The sequence below is a fragment of the Puma concolor genome, chromosome C1 (assembly GCF_028749965.1).
Source record: "Puma concolor isolate L17-30 chromosome C1, mPumCon1.1.hap2, whole genome shotgun sequence".
NCBI classification, from domain to species: domain Eukaryota; kingdom Metazoa; phylum Chordata; class Mammalia; order Carnivora; family Felidae; genus Puma; species Puma concolor.
The window spans coordinates 56163663-56185849 of NC_141674.1; positions in this window are offsets into that span (position 1 = coordinate 56163663).

Consider the following 22187-nt stretch of genomic DNA (forward strand, 5'->3'; position numbering starts at 1 on the left):
TATAATAGCTGTTTTAATGTCCTTGTCTACTAGTTTAATTATCAATATCACCTCTATACCTGTTCCTGTTGATTGGTTTTGTCTAGGTTCCAGGTCATTATTTTCCTGCTTTTTTGCATGCCTCGCAGTTATTTATTTTTGGCAGATACTGGACATTATGAATTCATGTTGCTGGTTGCTAGATTTTCTTGTATTCCTTTAAATCATGTTTGTTTGTTTGTTTGTCTGTCTGTCTGTTTTTTCTGGCACACAGTTATCTAGTTCACACTTGGATCCTTTCAAGCTTGCTTTAAGCTTTGTTATTTTGGGTCCACCTCAGCCTTTAGTCAGATTTGAAGCCCACTGCTAAGGTGTTTGACTTCTAAGGTTCCTACCTGATGCCACATACGTTATGAGATCTTTTCACTCTGACTTGTGGGTACAGGAGCTTTTCCGAGTCCTGTGTGAGACCCATTCCTTTCTAATGGGTATTTCCCTGACCTTGGGTAAGCCTGTCTCACTCAAGCATAGATACATACTCAGCCAAAAACATTAGGGTGACTCCTCTGCAGATCTCTGGAGCTTTTTCTTTTTCTTTTTTCTTTCTTTTTTCTTTTTTCTTTTTTAATTTACATCCAAGTCAGTTAGCATATTGTGCAATGATGATTTCAGGAGTAGATTCCAGTGATTCATCCCCTATGTATCATACCCAGTGCTCATCCCAACAAATATCCACCTTAATGCCCCTTGCCCATTTAGTCCATCCCCCTTCCCATCACACCTTCTGAAGTTCTCTTTCTACAAACTTCCCTCTTCTGCAGTATTCTGTCAGGCAAACTGTGGCTGCCTTGTTCTCCCTTCACTCCAGTCTCTGTTTACTCTAGTCAGCAAGATCACTGGCCTCTGGGTTCCTCCTTCCTATACTACCATCTAGAAACTCCTTCCAGGAGATAAGCTGGTATAATTACAGATCTCACCTTGTTTGTTTTCCTTCACTCAGGCATTACAGTCCTGCTCTGCTGTTGTTCAATTTCTAAAAAGCATTGTTTCATATAATCTTATACTTTCTTAGTTACAGTAAATTTACTCTCCATTCCAGTATCTTGGCTAGAAGCAGAAGGTTCAGTTTCCTTCCTTTTTAAAAATACTTTTACAATATAATATGTATCTACAAAAAATATTTTTAAAATGTTGGGTATTCTAAGATGATTTTAAATGCATAGTAAATACCATCATGAGTTGTTTTTTAATGGTTTGTTTTCTCCACTCAAAGTAATGTTTATAAGATTCATCTTTGTTGGTCCATGTAGCTTATTTTTGGTGCTGTATAACATTGCATTATGTGACCATACAAAAACTGACATCTCTTTTCTTCTGTCAGTGTTTGGATTGGTCTAATCTTGTGTTATCTTAGCGCTATTAGGATCATTCTTAAATGTGTCTTCTAGTAGACTCATGCAAGAATTGCTCTAGGATATATACCCAGAAGTGGAATTACTGGGTTTGAGCATAGTTAATATTCACTTTTTAGGAAGATGCCCTCCTTTTCAGTTTCCAATCTACTAGACTACATTTAGTTTCTCAACCCCTCTTTACCAACTCAGGGCCTTTGCACAAATAATTTCCCTGAAACACTTTACCCACTTGCCATTTACAAAGTTCACCCTTTGCGGTCTTTAGATGTCAGCCTAAATGTCACTTCTGCAGAGAGGCCTTGGCTGACCATCCACTAGAAAGCAGGTTTCTCTCCTTCATTCACTATCATGGCATCCAGTTCATTTATTGCCTCTGTTCCTCCCTGGGCTGTAAGGTTCATGAGGGTAGAAACAGTGTCTATCTTGTTGAACATTATTTATATATAGTGCCTAGCTCAAAGCCTGGGATGTTTTTAAAGTTTTTAAAGTAGATATTTTTAAAAATGTTTTCTGGGTGAATAAATACATAAGCAAACCAAGGCATTATCATCTTTTTATTATCTTTTTATTGTTTTATTACTATTTTATTATTTTTTATTATCTTATTATTGTTTTACAAATAAGGATATTGAGACTCAGGAAAGATTATATAACATAGCAACATGATACAGATAGTGGCTGAAGAAGCCAGGATTTGACTGTAGGCATGTTTTTCTAGGCTTTAGATAATATATTTAAAATAACAGAATCTTCCAATAGTTGTGAAGGTCATCTCTTAATTTCTGGGACTCTTCCAACATTTAGTGTTCCAGAACTTTGGGGAACTTCTTTAGCAGGAACTAACTAGAATTCAACCACAGGCTATTGGGCATCTCTTACTCTGCACACTAAACATAGGTACTCTATAAATTATTGCCACCTCATAGAGGAGTTTGTATGGAGGGCGGGGGATAGGATTACGGGAATATATTTCACTTAATTAGACTTGGACTATTCCACTGATTTAAGATCAACCTTATCTGTGTTTAAAACATAAAGTAGAATAAGTTTCTATAAATTCCTTGAGTACATGAACCATATCCTTATATCAGCATGTCCTGGATGTCTAGCAGTGTATCTAATTAATAACAGGTACTCAAATACATATTAAATAAGTAAAAAGTGGCAGAAGCTGGGTCGTGAGAGGAAACACCATTTCACCTTAAAGGTAAATAATGCCACTGAGATTATATGCCCAATGTTTTCATATTATGTATGTGAATATATATATGCAGATACATGAATGAAGTAAAACAATAGCATTTCCTGAAGACTATTACAAAAAATAAGCATTGTAAGTTGTAATGAAGTTAAGTTACATGATAAACTAGTATATCCTGGCTAAGAGGACCCTTGGAGCTATGGAATTGTTGGTTGAATTCTCCCTTAGGGCAGACTTAACTACAACCACATACAACATACACTTGCACACACACACACACACACACACACACACACATGCACGCACACACACAGAAAAAGAAATCTAATAAATGCAATTCTGGTAGAGACATAAAAGCAAAACTAAAATCTAAGGGATAGCAACATAATGCCAGTTGTTCTTGTGTAAGGCTATATGGCATCATGGCTAAAAATAGGGGCATGAGCATCAATCTGGGTTCAAACCCAGCTCTGCCATTTAGTTCTATAAGAACTCAGCAAGTCCCTCAGCTTTACTTTTCTCATCTGAAAAGTGAGGACAATAACACCTGCTTCAAGGTTAAATGACATAATAGTATTTAAACATGTTAAATGCATGTTACTGTCTACCACGCTGGCCTTTCCCTCTCCAATCCTATTCGTGCATCCTTCACACCCCCACCGCTGGGAAGGAGTGTGCCCATACCTTCTTGACAGTTTTTCTACCTCCAGTGGAGCTGCTTTCCAAATTATTCTCCATAAAGTCATTATATCATATTGGTAATTTGAGTAACACACTTTAATGGTCAACTCATGGAACTGGAGACCTCTTGTGTTTAGGACAGTACAGAAAGTATTTTTTCTATATACTTGCCATGGCCTCCTTTTTCTCCTCAAACAGTAGATTGTTGTGAAGTATCAGCCTAACTGGATCAATCTGCTATCCTAACAGTTCATGCCAAATGTATTAGAAACATAAACAATGTATTAATGCCCATTCTAAGGTACAAATACTATATCCTCATGATGACTGAACATAAAGGGTTCTTGAACAACAATTAGAACAAGAAAGACCTGGAGTAAGGTTTGAGAGCCAGAGAAATACCAGTCTTGCAGAGCACAGGGGAAAGAAGCAGAGTACACATGTGGTTGAATCCCAGCTCCATCCCATTATTTGTGATCCTTGAAGCCAGATATCTTTGTGAGCAGTAGTTCCTTTGTGTATAAAGTGAGAATAGACCTGCCTCTCAAATTTTCCGTGACAATTAAATGATACAATTTCTGCTAAATTGCTTTGCATAGTATGTGGCACAACGTAGACTACAAAAAAAAGAAAAAGAAAAAAAAAGTGGTTTCCTTCCCAAATCTCTTGAGTGTTCTAGAGTCCCAGTGGAAGGAAGCTTAAAAAAAATCCTTTCAGAGAGTAAGAGGCAGCTGGATGGGAGTGGGAGAGTCTTGTCTGAGGCTCTGGAGGTCTTCCTGTTTTTACAAATTCATGAGTTATGGAGGCAGCAAATGGAGTAATAGCAAAGCAAGAGAAATTTCTCTCTCTTTGATTTTTCTTTGACTTGCATTCCTTGTCTTCCTAAAGTATCTTCCTCTGGGGTCTGCATTGTAGCTTAGATTCTTGTAGAAGAAAATATCCAGGTAACATGACCACATATATTAAGAATTGAGCCTTGAAGCTATGATAAAGGTATCATAGAGGCATAAATCTTTAGTGGTTATGCATTTTCGTAAGGATTGGTAAATTCTGTGAAGCTTCATTTCTTCTTTCAACTGACAATTATTGAGTATTGATATATCCTAATATATTAGGAACTATGCTAGATACTAGTGATATAGACATAACACTATTCAAGTTGTTTGCAGTTCAAATGCTTTCCTTTTACCCTCAACCCATGCAAACAAAGATATTTACACAAAGACAAAACTCTTCCATGCTGATCTATGAGCATTGTCAGCCTTTATAATGATAGGAAGTCAAAGGGGGGAAATTCCTAAAAGCTATAGACAAAACAATTAGACACATAAGAAAGAGTGAAATCACAGGAATAAAAGGCATAGCATAGGGAATATAGTCAATGGTATTGTGATAGTGTTCTGTGGTGACAGAAAGTAGGTACACTTTTGGTGAGCATAGCGTAAAGTATAATCTTGTCATATAGTTAAAATTAATGTAACCTTGTATGTCAAATATATTTCAATTAAAAAAACTTAAAAATTGTTTCCAATAAAGTGAAATTTTAATCTTGATATCTTCATTGATATTTTTAATCATATCTAGGCAGTATCTGAAATATCTGCTTTTCGTCTTTTTACTTATAATAATTAATATCAATTACCACAGTTTTCTTTCTGGCACATAATATGCTCTAATGTTGCATGGCTTGAGTGTGTTGAGATGCATATAATTTTTTATGTTGTGCACTAATCCCACACATGGACTCCGTTGGATTTTCTTACATTCAAATTTCCTTTGCCGCATCTTTCATAGTTATTTTAAATTAATTTTTCCTTGCTATACCATTTGCATTGTTATTAAATCCCTTTGGAATCAAGGAAAATAAATAGAAATATATGCCTTCAGCTACTATGCTAGATTTGTTGAGGACAACTTCCCTTTGTATGTTCTATCTGAAACTCAGCTTCTCACAAGATTTTTCAAACCACAGTTGAAAGATAATGATTGCAATAACAAATGTTAATTTTATAGGATTAACCTATTTTCTTAAGAATAATAAATTAGGGTATTTACTTTTTAATAGCCCAAATTTCAGTGCCCTTTCCATCTAGTTACAAATGAAGTACCTATTAGATATGTTTATAAAGAGATGTATTAATACATTTATGTTTAAAAACATTACAATCCGTTTCTTCCAACCATTTCCTTACTGTTTGATTTGTAACTGGCAGAATGGTTAAAGGTTCAAAAAGCCACTGGAAGTCTTTCTTTTGGGATATGTCCAGCTCATAGCATGAAATATTATAGCTGCATAAATTATTAATACCACTTTAATCCTCTGTTCGAAACTGCAGTGTGAACCAGCCTGTTTTGCTGTGTAAACCACACCATGGGAGCATGTTAAGCACCTTTTAGATGCTGCTCCAATTCTTTCAGCACTTAGCACAGTGCCTCTGAGCACGATAGGCTCAGTTATGCGTGTTTTCTTTGCTGGGTTCAGATCATTTGGGTGCATTTGATACACTAAATCATTAATAGGTGAAGAAGGGCCCATAGTCAGTTCAATTCAACAAGCATATATGGAGCACCTATTATGTAATCTGATCATGTCACTGCCACACTTAAAATCTTTCTATTATTCCCTATAGTTTTCAGGATAAAATCCAACCTCCGTAATACAGCATATGAGGCCCTACATGATCTATCAATAATGGCAGATATGTGACATGCAGGGTCCCACTCTCCTCTTCTACTTCCCTAACAAATGGAACTAATGTATTTCCTCACATTTCCCACAGTCTGGACATGGTTTGGGAATCTTTCTCAATGCGATGTTCCAGGCAACTACCACCGTTAGACCAGAGTTAAAATCTATTTGCTAGTCTTTCCAGGCTATCTCTAGACTTCCAAGCATCACCAAACACCATTTGCTTCAATGACATAAAATGACATTTATCTCCCTAAACAGGCGAGATTGTCACATTTAGGTGCCTTTGCATATACTGTTCCCTCTCCCTGAAATAACCTTCCTCCTTTTCCATGTTTAGCTAACTCCTGCTCATCCTGCACAATTCAGATCAAGTTTCACCTCCCCAGGCAGATTCAGATCCTTTCTTCTGTGCTCTCAAAGTAATCTGCACTTAGTATTTTATCATTCTGGACTGTAATTGTTAATTGCTTGTCTCTCTCCCTGTCAAATTAAATTCTTTGAGAGTAGAAGTCATGCTTTATTTTGCTTTGCTTCTCAGGCAGCCAGCACAGTATTCAAAACCCGGTGCACAGTATTCAATAAATGTTCAAGAACAAATGTTCTAGCCATTGAACTACATTCTAGGAAACCAAAGACAACAATGTAAAGGAACAAGAAACATTTATTGAGCACTTACCATTTGCCAGGCCCTGTTCTAAGCACTTTACATAGATTATCTTGTTCAAACCTTACAGTAACAACCTTTCAAGATAGATTCTATGATTACCCTCCTTTTGTTAAGAGAGAAAACGAAGACACAAGCCAGGTGACCTGGCCAGGGTAACACCTAGGCATATAGTCTGGTTCTGGAATTCCTAATCATTATGCTCCACTGCCTGCGGCCTGCATGGAGTCTGTCCTCATGAAGTTCAAAAGTTGATGAGGCGCCTGGGTGGCTCAGTCAGTTAAGCGTCTGACTGCAGCTCAGGTCTGATCTCACTGTTGGTGAGTTCGGGCCCCACGTCAGGCTCTGTGCTGACAGCTCAGAGCCTGCAGCCCACTTCAGATTCTGTGTCTCCCTTTCTCTCTGACCCTCCCCAACTCAAACTCTGTGTCTCTCTCTCAAAAATAAATAAACATTAAGAAGTTCATAGGTTGGGGGTGATAGGCAGGGGAGTGATTAATCACTATATAGCATGGAAGCACAATAATAGATGTACGTGCAACATAAAAAGTAGCACAGTGAAGGGAGTGATTAATGTCGTTGAGGGTAAAAAGACAAGGGTTCAGGGAAGGTTCCACTAAAGAAATAGTATTCAGATTAGGTTTGAAAGACTACAAAGAACACATGAAATGGAGACACACGGAAAGGTATGCTGGGCAGAGAGAAGAGTACCTGCAAGGCACAGAGGAGGGAAGCAGGATGATGTCTGGGTATCCGGACCAGCCACTAGTCTAGTTTACTCTAGTTTGCAGAGCCCAGCACAAAATGGAAATGTGGGGCCCCTTGTTCATAAATTATTAAGAGTTCCAAACTATTATAGCAGAGCATTAAATCAAAGAGCCCTTCTAGGCATGGTGACTTATGCAATGGCATAGGTTGCAAATCCATGAAGCCAGACCTATTGGGCGCCATAAATGCTCCAGCATTGCTGGAACAAGAAGTACCTGGGGGCACAAGTACTTTATGAGACAGGAAGTGACACTGAGGAGGCCAGCAGAGGTCAGATCCTTTGCCACGCTGTGCAGCTTGGACTTTGCTCCATAGTTAAAGAAAGCCAAATAAAGTTTCTCAGAAGTGATGCAACCTGATTGGTTTAGTTTGCAAAAATATACTTCCGGCACTCCCATTGGGAGTATATGGAGGAAAGTGGTGGTGGCGGCGAGAGGGGGTGGGGGTGTAGGACAGGAGGAGTAGCGATTATATGGATGTGGAGAGGCTCAAGGCTTGAACTCATGCTTTTCAGTGGGGATGTCAGAGAAATGAGTAGGAGCATAACACTCAAGGTGCTTGAGGCGCCTGTGAGGAGAGAAATAGACCCAAGGCTCAACCAAAGGTGCGGGGTCCAGGAGAGCACATCATTTTGCTTAGGCCTACCAGACCAATTTAAAGTAGTGCTTCATATAATTACTTAGCATCATTTATATCAGGGACACTCCCAATTCTGGAGGAGGCCAATGCACAAACTGCAAGAAATGAAGTTTTTGTGCGGATTTCCACTTCTCCAACTCCCACAAGCAAAGAGGCGCATGAAGAGTCTATTTATTTGTTTCTTGATCTCTTTCCAAAGAACCATGGTTTTTTTGGGTCACTTGAGTTTTCCCATGGAACAGAGAGAGAAATAATCCTAAAACCCTTCCAATGTGATTTCTCAATTGCCAAACTGTTCTCAAGAAGCTTCCCGAGTGCTCTTTGGTTTTCTGGCACTATTTGACTGTGATCTCCAATATACTAAGGATAAAATTAAATAACATGTTAGTGCTTTGAAAATGGAAGTTCAATATAAATACAGCATAGTTTAATTTACATGAAGACAGTAAACATCCAGATCCTGGGAAGCTGACAATGGTTCACAAAACTAAATTACTCCTCCTTAACCATCTGATGGTGTGATCTATTTAGTTTTTCAAGGTTCAGTCCATTTGTAGAAATCTTAATCACGTTAACCTCCCTTTCTCACCTCTTTGCTGGTAAAACTTAGGGGGCCAGAAGAGCAACACACACAAACTGAAATAGTCAAAGCATGAACCTGCTCACAAGTCATCATTATCTTTATTAAACAATTGTTTTTTAAATGGGAACATCACAGATTGTATTTGGGTTTAACACCTCTCTGGTTCCAGGGCTCACTTTCACTTTTAAATTGTTTCTTTAATGTTCTAAGTGCTTCTAAAGAGGAAAGCAGTCATCTAACAATATGCTAACAATGGTGCAGCTTGGTGTAGCTGGAAGATCATGAGCTTTCATGGGATGAGGGTTGGTACAAGTGTGATTTGGGGAGGGTTATTTAATCTCCCTCTTCCTCAGTTCCCCTGGGTGTGAAGTGGGTTCATATCTGCATTGCAAGATTAGTGTAGGGGTGAGTGAGCTCTCGGATGTGTATTCTAGCGTCCCAAAGCAGACCTTCAATAGAGTGAAGGGTCCTGAGTAGGTTGTGTGTGTCTTTGGTAAGGGAAATTAAATGTTATTTAATACCTCTATACTCTCTACCCAATTTTTCTTGGTTGAGTCTGACAGCACCTAGTGTATTTCTTCCGTTTGGGTGTAACCAAGTGGTGAGATCCTTACGGATTGCAGCTTCAGAACACCAAGTCACCGAAACTGAAGTCTGCTCTGTTGGGGTCAGATCCTGAGACACTACTGGCACTGGGAAACTCAGAATCATCATTTCTCACACAACTGGGGAGCTCTCTTTTTTTTCTCAGGAATTGCTTTTTAGCCTTCAAATCCAGTGCTTACTAGTAATTTCCTCAGAAGTCTTTTCCCACCTCCCTAACCTCTCCATGCGATCAGATCCCCTGCTATAAACTCTCATAGCAACCTGTAATTGTTTGCGGAACTTACCACAATTATCATTGATCAATTAATTCTGCAATTAGTTGTTTCGAGTGCATCTTCTTCAAGAGAATGTGAACTCCATTGGAGCTCTGTCTTGTTCATCACTGTGAACCCAGATCCTGGGGCACGCTTTGTATGTAGTAGGTGCTTAATGACCATGCATAACTACAAATGAGTGGGTGTTGAGCCCTTGTTAACTGATTTTTGATGAAACACACATATTATTCATAGACATAAATGATAGGAGTTGGTTTGCTTGATTCATATGTGTACTCTTCAAACAAAGGACTAGTTTTTATACACAAGGACATTTGTGATTGGTAATCAGTATAGAACACTTACTGAATTGCTTTTCTCATCGTGGACATGACTTGTGCAGGTCTAGCCACACTCTATCCCTTAATCAATATTATGTCCATTGAGATATACTCATAACTTGATGAGACAAATAGCCAGCTCTCAAAGATGGCGTGTCCTCATGTAGTGTACAAGTGAGGAGGGGAACAGAGATGGGAGAAACACCTTCCAAATCCAACTGTGGCAGTACCTTTCAGCTTGCCTATAGAAGTTGATTATGTCTGACAATGACTTCCTGAAGATGGCCAGCAATAAAGCCAATGAGTGGGTGGTGGCGGAAAGCAATCAATAGTGACACATTATCATGTAGAAGGTATTAAACCCACTGACGTTAATATTATCCCCTAACTATAGCTGAAGAAACTGAGGTTCAGAGATCTTAAGTAAACTTTCCAAGGTCACAGAGCTAGGATCCAAAATAAAAACAATTGATAGAGAGTGCCAAGAAAATACTGGAAAAGGGCAAGGAAGAAAATAATAGGGGAAATAAAGAACGATAGGAGGGGCCCAGTCTACACAAGCTAAGGACAGCTTCATTTCTCTAAGAAATTATAGTTGTAACAACTGGCTATGTGACCCATCCTAACCCTGTGATATCCATCCCATTACTTTTAAAAAGCAAAGACTCAAGATATGTAGGGTCTAGGAGGTAGGGAAAAGGCAACTCCGGCTTAGAGCCACAATTATCAGTAATTAGCTTAGTAGAACTGAATTATCAGACACCTGAAAAGGATAAGAGGGTCATTGGAAGAAAGGGAGAAACATGGGCAAGATCAAAGAAAGGCACCCAAGAGAAAAGGGAGTGGGCATAAAAATCCTTGCATCATCACCATGTTGCACTATACCAGCCATTCCGAATTACCACCTTTGTGGGATGTGCCTCAGGTTTGCAGTGGACACATTATAGACCCATAGTTTGAATTCTGCCCAACAGAGGTGTGACCCTCACCATTGTCAGGCTATGAGCTTGGTTTCTTTTGCACTGGATCTGAGAGGAAAGAAAATTAAATGGTTATACCATCAACCAAGTTGCTCATGCCCAGACCTGGAGTCACTCCTGACACTACTCATTTTTTCATCATAGCCAATCAGTTTGCCAAGGCTCAGTTCTACCTCTCAATGTGCCTTAACTCCACATCTCTTTCCTCCCTCTACTGCCATCATCTCCAGAGCCCTCCGCACTATTGACACTATTACCACAACCTCTTTACTGGTCTTCCCATATCTGCCTTTATCTTCGCTCAAGCCGTTCTCTCTGTTCAAGAGCCAGAATGATACTTTAAAAACACAAAATTCACCATGTCCTTCCTCTGCTTAAAATCCTCCAATGGCTCCAGGTTCTTCTTGGGATAAAATATCAAATCCATCTGACAACCAACAAGGTCCTGTTTGCATCATCTCCTTGACTAACTCTGCACCCCCATCCTTTGTTTTCTCGCCCTTGCTGCACTGGACTTCTCTCACTTCTTCAGACTCACCAAGCTCCTTCTTCTTTAGTTCCCCAACAGTGTCATTCTATCTGTTTCTAGAACACAGCTAACATCAGTCTTCCTGACAATACATATTGTAAGGTTCATGAGGTTAGACACCATTTCTATCATTTTTAGGGACCATTGTCTTGTATTCTGTCTCCAGGGCTTTAGCACAATCCATGGCACATAGTAAGAGGTCAGTAGATATTTATTGGAAGAATGAATATTTGTTGACTGTGTAACTGAATAATAGTATCCACTTATTCAGTCTACAAACATTTCTTGAGTCAGGTTACTGAGGATACGATGAACAAAATGAACACAGTCCCTGACCTCTTAGATAAGCTTATTGTCTAGTAGTCTTTCCCCCTTTTTCTACTGGAATAAAATAATGGATCTAAGATCTTATCAAATCTTAGGTATTATCTTGCTCTTCGAGTTTTCTTGAGTTACAGGATTTAGATCTTAAATTCTCTCTTCCATGCTTTCTCTATCATTTCTCTCATTTCCTCACTGACAGGAGATGAGAATGCAGGGAACTGTTTCAACGTATTTATTTATTTACTTTTTATTCCTATCTCAGTCTACACAGAAGTTTCTTTAAAAAAAACTGTGCTGTGTTTTTAATTAAAGAGTGGCTGCTTATGGGATGTGGGGCTTGGAAGAGGGTACAAGGGAGCTTTCTAGGAAAATGGAAATGTTATATATCATGATTGGGGTTATATACTGTTGAGGTTATATCTTTTTTCATTTATTTAACGTTTATTTATTTTTGAGAGACAGAGACAGAGCATGAGTGTGGGGATAGGGCAGAGAGAGAGGGAGACACAGGAGCCACCCAGGCTCCCTGAGGTTGTATCTTAATTGGACTTTATATCTTGATTGAGTTAAATGAGTGTATACATTTGTCAAAACTCATCAAAGTGTACACTTAAGATGTGTGTTTTTCATTGAAGATAAGTTTTACCTCTTTAAAATATTTTTAAAAAGTAACACATGCTTATTTTATGAAACATTATCAAATAAAAGTAAGTAAAAATAAGAAAATCAACATGACCTGTAATCCCATCAGAGAGGAACATGTTTTCATTGTGATGTATGTCCTTCCACATTATTTCATTTTTTACATGCAAACATGATATGGATTAATACAGAATGTAGTGACTCCTATTTTTTTTTTAGAAACAGTATATTGAAAACATACATAAAAAGTTCTTTATAATTACTCCTTAAAGGATTAATTTGCTACATTAACTAAAAACCAGGATCCTAAATTTGTTTCTAAAACTTTTAGAGCCCATTTTCCATCCATGTCCATCAACAATGTTTACTGAATGTGAAATGTTATTTCTCAAGAGGTCTCTTGACCAGGAATGATCTTCAGGCTGTGGTGCTAAGATTGCAAAATCTTAACTACTGGACCATTGCTAACAGCACATCTTTAAGCTGGTACCAGATTTACAATGAATTTTCTATACTAAGAACATTCTAGTGACTAAGTACATTAAACATCACCTCAGAATTCATTCTTCTGTCCTCCTTAGATTATTAAGCTGTTATAAGATCCAATTTATGGCATGGTGGTCTTATATTTATCGTTTAATTTGTGTAGATTCTAATTCAGTACAGAGACCCTTATAATTGTATGGCTAGACTGTTGTGATCTACAGCTCCATAAAATTTACCACAGCATGAGATCACACATGCAAATCTTACATTTATCTCAGAAATTCAAACCACATCGAGTTTAAGACATAATATCTGAAGTCAACAAAGCCACAGTCCACCTCTAACACTTCCTAAAAATCTATTGCTAAATCTAGTTCATCAAGTAGACATGTGGGTAAATACTCCAGTGGGTCCTTTGTTAGTTTCCTGATGGTGGTACATAGACTCAGACAGAAGGAGAATTATTTGGAACTACCCAGAAAATTAAAAAAGTAAGGACTAGAAGCAAAGATCTGTGAGAAAGAGAAATGTCTTTAGCTTTACACTTCTGGCAAGCGATAAAAGGCAGCTTTAGTGACAGCAGCCAGATGGAGATCAAATGACAACTGTGAGTTCATAATGGTCTCCAGCATTCTGGCAAGCACGGGGGCAGTAGGGGAAGTGGGAGGGGTCAGCTTTACTGGTACTACAAGCCAATCTGGTGCACATCAGCGTTATCTGACGTCAGCTAAAACCAGTTCTGAGGCACTACATCGGGACCAGCTGCTAGATACCGAACGCACTCTGGCCTGCCTCTCTGTACTCCCAATTTCCCACCCGTAACATTTACAGGATGCTACCAGTTAATTTATGTTCCCTACAGCAGGGAGGACCCAGATGTTGAGGCTGCAGTTGCTGATTTGAAAGGAGTTCACAAATACAGGAAGCTTTCAGAGGATAAAAGAAATGTAAGGGTATTCTACAATTTAAGAAACTCATTGTTCTGTATTAAACATGTGTGCGCGAGGTCACGCGCTGGGAAGGGTGGGGGTTGCAAGCGCGCGCGCGCACACACACACACACACACGCACACACACACAGGAAGGGTTTGAATAACATCAAGATTTGGTCCTTGCAGAAGAACATCATTCACGCTCTCAAAACTGCGTGAATGTCTGAAGTGCACAAACGGAGAAAACTTGGTTCATCTGTAGTTGAGGGGAGGGGGGTGGTGGTGGGGGACACGTATATTGGATTCAGCTGTGGCTGTATTAAAATTCAGTGGAATTTTTCACAGCATTAGGTGAGATCAGGGAAGCCCAGTACTTTTACCATGAGCGATTGATGCCCCAGATGTTAGAGGAAAGGGAAAATCCGATATTTTACACAGATGAAGCAGTTGGGAACGAAAAAAATTAGAATGGGAATTGGAAAAATGTGTGCTGTGTAAGTAACATGTATGGCATTCTTTGTGCCGTGCATTGTAAATGCTGCATGTATATTCCCTCATTAAATTGTCATAACGAACTTATGAGATAGGTACTATTATTACTCAGGAAAGTGACCAAAGAGGTTAGGTGACCTGCCTAAGCCTGACTCCAGAGTCTTCATTCTGAGTATGATGCTCTGATGCTATGTGAACTACAGCTGTTCTAGAGGAAGATAATCTATGGCTAAGAAGGTGAGGTCCGGGGTCCCACAGATGTGCATTTGCATCCTGGGTCTGCCACTTAGCTGTGGAGCCTTTGAGCTAGTTAACTAGCTTAACCTCTCCGATAAGCCATACATTGCTTCTTCAGCAATAAAATGAAGATAACCATATCCTCCTCAAAGAGGGTCATGACAGTCAAGTGATGTCATATAAATAAAAATCTTATCATACTGCCAAGTACATGACAAGCATTTAACAAATGTGCTGTTTTTCACTAGCAAATCACAAGTCGAGTTAGGAATGTTTGGAAACATCCCTGTGTCACTCACTGTTACACACAGCTTTCAGAAGAAGATCTTCTAAAGGGGTACACGTGGGTTGAAACTCTGACATCTCAGATTCTTGGAAAGTATGCTCATATGTGTTTTAGGCTGAAAATTAAGTTCTTTTTACAAATAAAAACTTCAGAAAGAGTGAAGGGAACCTGTCATGGATGATAAGAAGTAACTAAAAAAAAAAGTGAATTGCAGAGTACCGCCAGAGCCCCGCGTTTATGGATTCTTCACAGTCAGAACCAAAGAAATCAGGATTTGCATTGTGGTTGGATTCAAGGCGAGTGTAGCTTTGGGATCACAGATGGACTTGTTTTCATAGTTTATGTAAAAGATCTAAATCCAAACTTACAAAATGGAGTAGAGGGTCCAGTTGCCAGGGATAATGAGAGGCACGCCAAATTAACCAAACTTAATTCGTATGGTCATTAAACAATGACCCCACCTGGTTTTCAGTCGTTTTACCATCTGTTGTAGCTGTTTCTTCTCAGATGGGAGAGTTCCCACTGGCTCCCAGGTGCGACCTGTTTATTAAGACACAGGGCCAAACCATACTCCAAAGCATTTGGTAACCAGGCGATACATTAAGATTAATGAGGCAAGTTGTAACATAATCTCAACTAAATTTATTGAAATGGATTGCAATTTTTGAAAATTGATATCAAAGCAGAAGACTATGAATGTATTTTTGATTCTTCACACAAATTACTTGATTACATTGTCTACGCCCAGAAAAACATTTCGGTGGTAAAGATAGAAGTTTCTCAGGGGCTGTGAAAATTATAGAATAATTATAAAATAACAAAATTAATAAGCAAAAAAAAAAAAAATGTTACAGCTGGAAGAGTCCCTTAGGACTAAGTTTTCAGTTTCCAAGTGTGACCAATGTGTGTTTCAGAGACTATGGGTTGAGTTGGGGGAGGGGAGTGAGAGGAGTCCTAAATCTGCAGAACTCTGTTTCCTTTACCCCCATCCCTATCTGGCTAGTGCAGCCAGAACACTTCTGCTTTTATCTATCTATATGTAAGGATTATGCCTACTATTTATTCTGGGGAGACGGAATTCTAAAAAACAAATTACAAAATAGTTGACAAATGGGGAAACTGAGTTATGGAGCGGGTGAACAGCCTGCCTAATATCATGCATCACTTTGTAAGCCACATTCTTGAAAGGACATCAAATTAGAATTATGTTGGTTGTGCATGCAACGTAGCCACATAAATCCTAATTTTACAGCATTATTTCAAAACTTCCCTAAAATACAGATACATAATACAAACCATCAGATTAATCTATAAACAGGCCTTCTTGTATTTGATGGTGATGTTTTCCTAGAATAGGGAGGGACGGCTTGCCAAGGGTGATGTTCCAGCTGAGAAAGCAAAATCTCTGACACATTTCTGCTTAGTGGTCAGTGATACTAATATGCTCTCCCCCTCCTATATCTTAAGGGCATGAGCTAGAACATATGGCAAAAATCCTTATAGGTCAACAACAGAATGTTAAACACAATCCATCACTTTGCCACAAACTGATATGGTCCGTGGAGCACAGGAGTAAAGTGTTCATAATGGACAGCCAGATAACAGTCTGCTCTCCACATTCTTTGGTTACTAAAAATGAGGCTACTTTGGACCTTTACAATATAAAGTCAAACAGTAGCCACACAGAGTACTGTCAGACATCCTCCAAGTCCAGCCAGCCAGAAATGAGCACTTCAAAAGACCGTGTCCTAGACCCTCTTCAAAAGACCAGTCTTACAGGGTTTAATCATAAATTATCTTGTTTTAATATTTAATACCTTCCAGACCTTGAGATTGACATTTCATTGCCAAAGTAAAAGAGAACCAGAGAGAAATATAAGAATGTATATTACTCACAGCACAGATCTTACAAGCAATTTCAAATCATAAGCTCCACTGTCAAAAACTTTCAGTGAATAGAGATTAAATGCTTAGGCAAGCACTGAAGCCAGAGAAAAACGTAAAAGTTCAAATAGGAGTAAAGAATGCTCTTATTTTCCTTTACCCCTTATTTCTTTTGTTTACGGTGTCCTAAATGCTACTCAGTTTCTTTAACTTCATCTCCACTGTGTTTCTCGTATGTTGCTTCTATAACAAAACACCCCATCTTTGCCCTTTTAAATCTCCCACTTCAAAACTCACCTTCATAAAACCTTTCAAGGTTGTTTTCCTCATCATTATAATCTCTTTATGCTACATTAAAAGAACAAGACTTGAAGCTTGGCAATTAAGCACCTTTTAATCTACTGGGTTTTATATGTGTATACAGTGCAGACTGGTAGAGGTCACAAATCCTTAGCTTACAAAATGGACCAGTTTATAGCTCCTGAAAAAAAAAATATTTAGAAAATTGTCAGGTTGGGGGTTGAGGAAGTATGTAGAAGAATATAAAATGCAGATAAGGGTGCACAAGCCTCTGTAATTAAAAAATACAACCAATAAAAACAGCGTTCAATCAAGACATCTTCCTTTCCAATATATAAGAAGAGACTAAAAGTTTATTTATAGCTTTATGTTCTAGTTCATCAATTACATCTTTGAATCTGGACAACTTTTATTCCTTCAACATTGTCTGACTCAATGTTTATTGAGGGTCCACTCTGTGCCAGGCACTATTTTAACCACCTAGAGATCAACCAGTGAACAAAACAAATCCTACTGCATTGAATTTGTACTGGGGGAGTAGAGTGGGCTGAGGGGGTAGCCAGATGATAGACAACATATAGAAGTAAAAATATATGTTAGAAAGTGACCAATGATATAGTTTGTTAAAGAGAGAAGGAACAGGGTTTAGGAGATCAGTAATGCTGGGTATTGCAACTTAAGTAGAGTGGTCAGGTCAGGCCTCATTAAGAAGGGGACTTGAAGGGCGTGAGCAAGGTGGTTATCAGGAGAAAGAATATTCTAGGCAAGCAGGAAGTACAAAGGCCCTGAGACAAAAGGAAAGTCAGTGTGCCTAGAGAGGGATGAGCATGGGAGAGAGTAGTAAAAGATGAGGTTGGCGTAGGGATCTGATATATTTTTTTAATAGTAACTTTATTGAGATATAATTCACATTCCGTATAATTCACCCTACATGCGCTATTCAGTGGTTTTTAAGATATTAACAGGGTTCTGCAACTAGCACTACCATCAATATTAGAACATTTTCATCATAGTGAACAGATTTTATAGGTTCTTTTAAGCCATAGTAAGCATTTTGGCTTTTACTCTCAGTGAAAAGAGGATCTATCATAAGTTTGGGTCAGAGAACCGACTGGGACTTGACCTACTCTTTATAGAATCACTTTGGCTGCTGGAGGTGAGCAGAGGAAGGGCAAAAGCAGAGAGAGAGATCAGTTGTTGCAGTGATCCAGGTGGGAGATGATGGTGGTGGTGGTGGCAGCCCTGAGAAATTGTTGAATTATTTTACGTTTTGAGGTAAGCTGATAGGATTTGCTGATGGAGCGGATGTGGGTTGTGAAGGAAAGAAGTCAAGAATGACACCATGATGTGGAGGCTGAAAAATGGGAAGGATTGACCTATAGGAGAACAATCAGAAGGTCAACTTTTGTCATTTTAAGTTTGAGATGCTTATCGTATATTAAGACAGAGATGATGAGTAAGCCTGAAGTTCAAGAATGATGAGTGACCATATTGGAAGTATATTTGGGAGTCATCAGCATATAAATGTTTAAAGCCAAGGATGAAGTCACCAAAAGAGTGAGTGTAGACAGAGAAGAGAAGAGCTCCAAGGACTAAACTGTTAAGACATAGGAAGAAGCAAACTTTGCAATGAAGTAGATGGGTGAAAAGAATGACCTCTTCTCTTTCAGAGATAAAAAATTCAGAAACCTATTCAAGAACAAATTACCATTGGCCAATTACCACCTCAGACCACCTACCTCCCTCACCACTGATTAGTCTACCATTCAGAGACATTCACAGAGAGACAATTCCTACTATAATAGAAGCCTTCTGACATACACATGACTCAGTGGGGAGTTGAGGAATGGGCTGAGGGGGTCATTGAAAAATGTCCCAGTGAGTCTCTTCATTTGACACCTCATCTCGCTGGCTCCTGCATGGCTGGTGAAATGTGAACAGCTGATGGCAACACAAGATGGTTGGCATAAGGCTCAAAACGACAGAATGACTCTAATTCCATGTATATTAATAACTGAAGAGAATTTGCACAGGGTAAGGATTTGCTGAACACACAACAAGAAGGCATTAAGGGGATTGTATTAGGTTTTGATGCTTTGTAACCAATTACCCCAAACTTAGTGATCTAAAACAACATTCATTTATTATTTCACAGTTTCTACAGGCCAGAAGTTCAGGCATGGCTCAGTTCGGTTCTCTTCTCAGAGAGAAGGCTAAACCAGGCTAAAATCAGTGTTACCCGGGACTACATTCTCATCTGAAGGATCGACTAGGGATGGATCTGTTTCTAAACTCGCTCAGGTTGCAGGCAAACTTAGTGACCTTGCCACTGTAGAATTTGTGAAAATGTGCTTCTTCAAAGCCAGTGATGGAGAGTCTTTGATGCTCCTAGCCTGTCTTCAGAGAAAACCTAGGCCCTCTCCTAAGGGGCCACCTGATTCAGTCAGGCCAACCTAGCATAATCTCCCTTTCCATTAGTTCAGAGCCAATTGATTAGGGCCTTAATTACATCTGCTAAATCCTTTCACCTTTACCTTAGAATGTAATATAATCATGGATGTGACGCCCGACGCCATTGCCATATTCAACTGGTTAGAAGCAAGGCATAGGTTCTGCCCACACTCAAGGGAAGAGGATTATATAGACCTCTAAACCAAGGGTTAAAGATCATTGAGGTCATCTTAGAATTTGCCTACCACAGTGATGGCCCAAGAAGCTAAACATTTATTTAAACTTGTTAAATTCAAATTTGTTAAATTCAAATGAAAATATTGCCCTAAAAAACACATTTTTAGGTGACAATAATTTCGTCTGAATAATCTTCTCTGGGGAAGAAACTGAAGAAAATTCACAGCCTGCTTTTAGAAACCAGTTTCACTAGACTTATATCAGTTTATATCAGACAACTTATGATTTTTAATAAAAAAATATAATAGTTACATAGTTATACATATATAACTATGTCATAGCCTAATTGATCTCCTTTAATACAAACAATGATCTAATACTGCAATAGCAAGCATCATATTTCTTTCAGATGTTAAAGGATTGACTAAGCTCTAAAGAGAAAGATTATCATTCTACACTATGAACTAATAGTAGGAAAATATGTATGATAAAAGTGAAGAAAATATGAAAAAGACTGTAAACATACAAAGTAGGTAGTGATACTAAAATAATTTAACAATTCTTGAGTACATAGTTTCATCCAATTTCCGAATATAACCATTTGGCATCCTTACAAATATTATTACAGGTCATTCTAGTCCTGTGCAGTTGAAGAACTCGGGGCTATTTGGGGTAGTTTTTAAAATGACTTCACATATTAGAATATTTTAAACAATACATATACATACATTTTCTGTACCAATCTAGGGAAATTCCTCCGATCTATCATTGGATAGCAACTTCCCCCGGGACTAATAAGTGTTGTGAAATAAATAATCTGTGATCATCTGAAAATATAACTGTAATCCAACTGTAGTGAAATGGGAGCCTCTACTCTCAGCCACGAGGACCCACTTGGAAGATAATCACTGATGAAACACTCTAGGTAGACTCAGCAATGAGATGAAATTATGTAACATATCTGAGTCAGAAAGTATGACAAATGAATATTTTTGAATACTGGAAGGCTAGGTTTCTGTCACAGAGAACAACCCCACAATGCTTGAACAAATCAGTTTCCCATGAGGCCAAATATACCATGCAGTAGAGTTTTTGAGTGAGGAACTAGGCCTATATAGTTGACTTGGGTGGGGCATTATTAGGGCCGTGGTTCATTTGAACTGGCATAAACAATACACGGGTTCCACCATCCTACAGCTTCCGTTCAGATGACTAAAGTCATGGGACTTTCAGCATAGCTAGCTGGTGACAGTGCACACTATTTTGTCCCAAAATCCAGTCCAAGCATGGGCATACCAATTAAATGGCAAGCACTTTAAAGGCAAAGGACCAGGAATTGCATTGTTCTTGGTATATAGTATGACATCAAAGAAACTTTTTTGAATTAAAGTTAAATGTATAGTATCTTAGAGAAAATTCATGCACTGAACAGGACTGCAGCATCCTGAGATCTCGATCAACTGTCAGATTCTATTCAACTCCATAAACATTGACTGTTCTTCTAATAAATGCAGAAATTGTGTGAGATGCTGAGAACACTAAGTTCATGAAGTCACAGTCCCTGCTATCAACAAATTCCCTAAATCTTTGTCAGCTTGCTGTGATCACACTTCCTTCCAAAGAACCTCTAAGAAATACCTAGAGGACAGAACCTTGGAGTTCCACAGAACTCAGTTCAACAATTTCCAAATGATGAGTCAGGCCATATTGTGTAATTCACCTTTTGTTTGCAAAACTGCAAGTTTTTCAGCACCTACCTAAATTTCAATGTTAAGGAATTCTTTAACAAAGGCATCACATGTTTGGATTTAGGCATAGATACGAAATACACAAGCATCCTTGGGTAAATTATGTATTGGCCATAACCATTCCTTTACTCAAACATTGCCCCTTGCTGACAATGCAGTTAGGAATTCAGTGCAAAATGTCAGCTCAAATAAATGAACCAGAAAACCAACATATCACTTTTCCACAAAATTAAAATTAAGAGAGCTGGACAATATTTTGTCTACAATGATACAAACATGCAGGTGCAAAAACTCCTATGTACCTTTGCAAAAAATTAATCTTTGGCTATCCAGAGACCTTAATAATGCAGGCAGTTTTGAATGAGAGCATATGGGAGGCATTTTCACTTTTGGTGACTTCAATAGGTTTAAGACATGTTTTTGCATTTATTGCATATACTCATAAAACAAAGGAAAGAATTTTCAACTTACTAAGTCAAAGTCTATACACTAAAGTTTGCTTTTCAAAAATGTGTAACTACTGCTTGTTTTCCACCCACAGGTTGCCATGATCTCAAAGGTGAAATTTTAGCATATGACTAAAAGGTCCTATAGCTGCAGCTTCATGATTCAGCATCTAACATCAATAATTCACAGTGAGATCATAGGCTCTCTGTGGAAGGTAGTGACATATTTGCCTTATGAAAGGAAGCTTAGGGCATATTGAGAGTATTTTGAATTTAGACTTGTGTGGGTGTCAGACATTTGTCTCCTAGCTGGTGCCTGTGCAGGAGGATTCTCCTTTGGGAAAAGCTCTCTTGAGAAAGGTGAATTTGGGTTAGGATACACACATGTGGTAACGAGCTCCTCCTGAACACGGTTTTCCAGAGTTACCCTGGGCAGGTGGGAAGCCTTTCT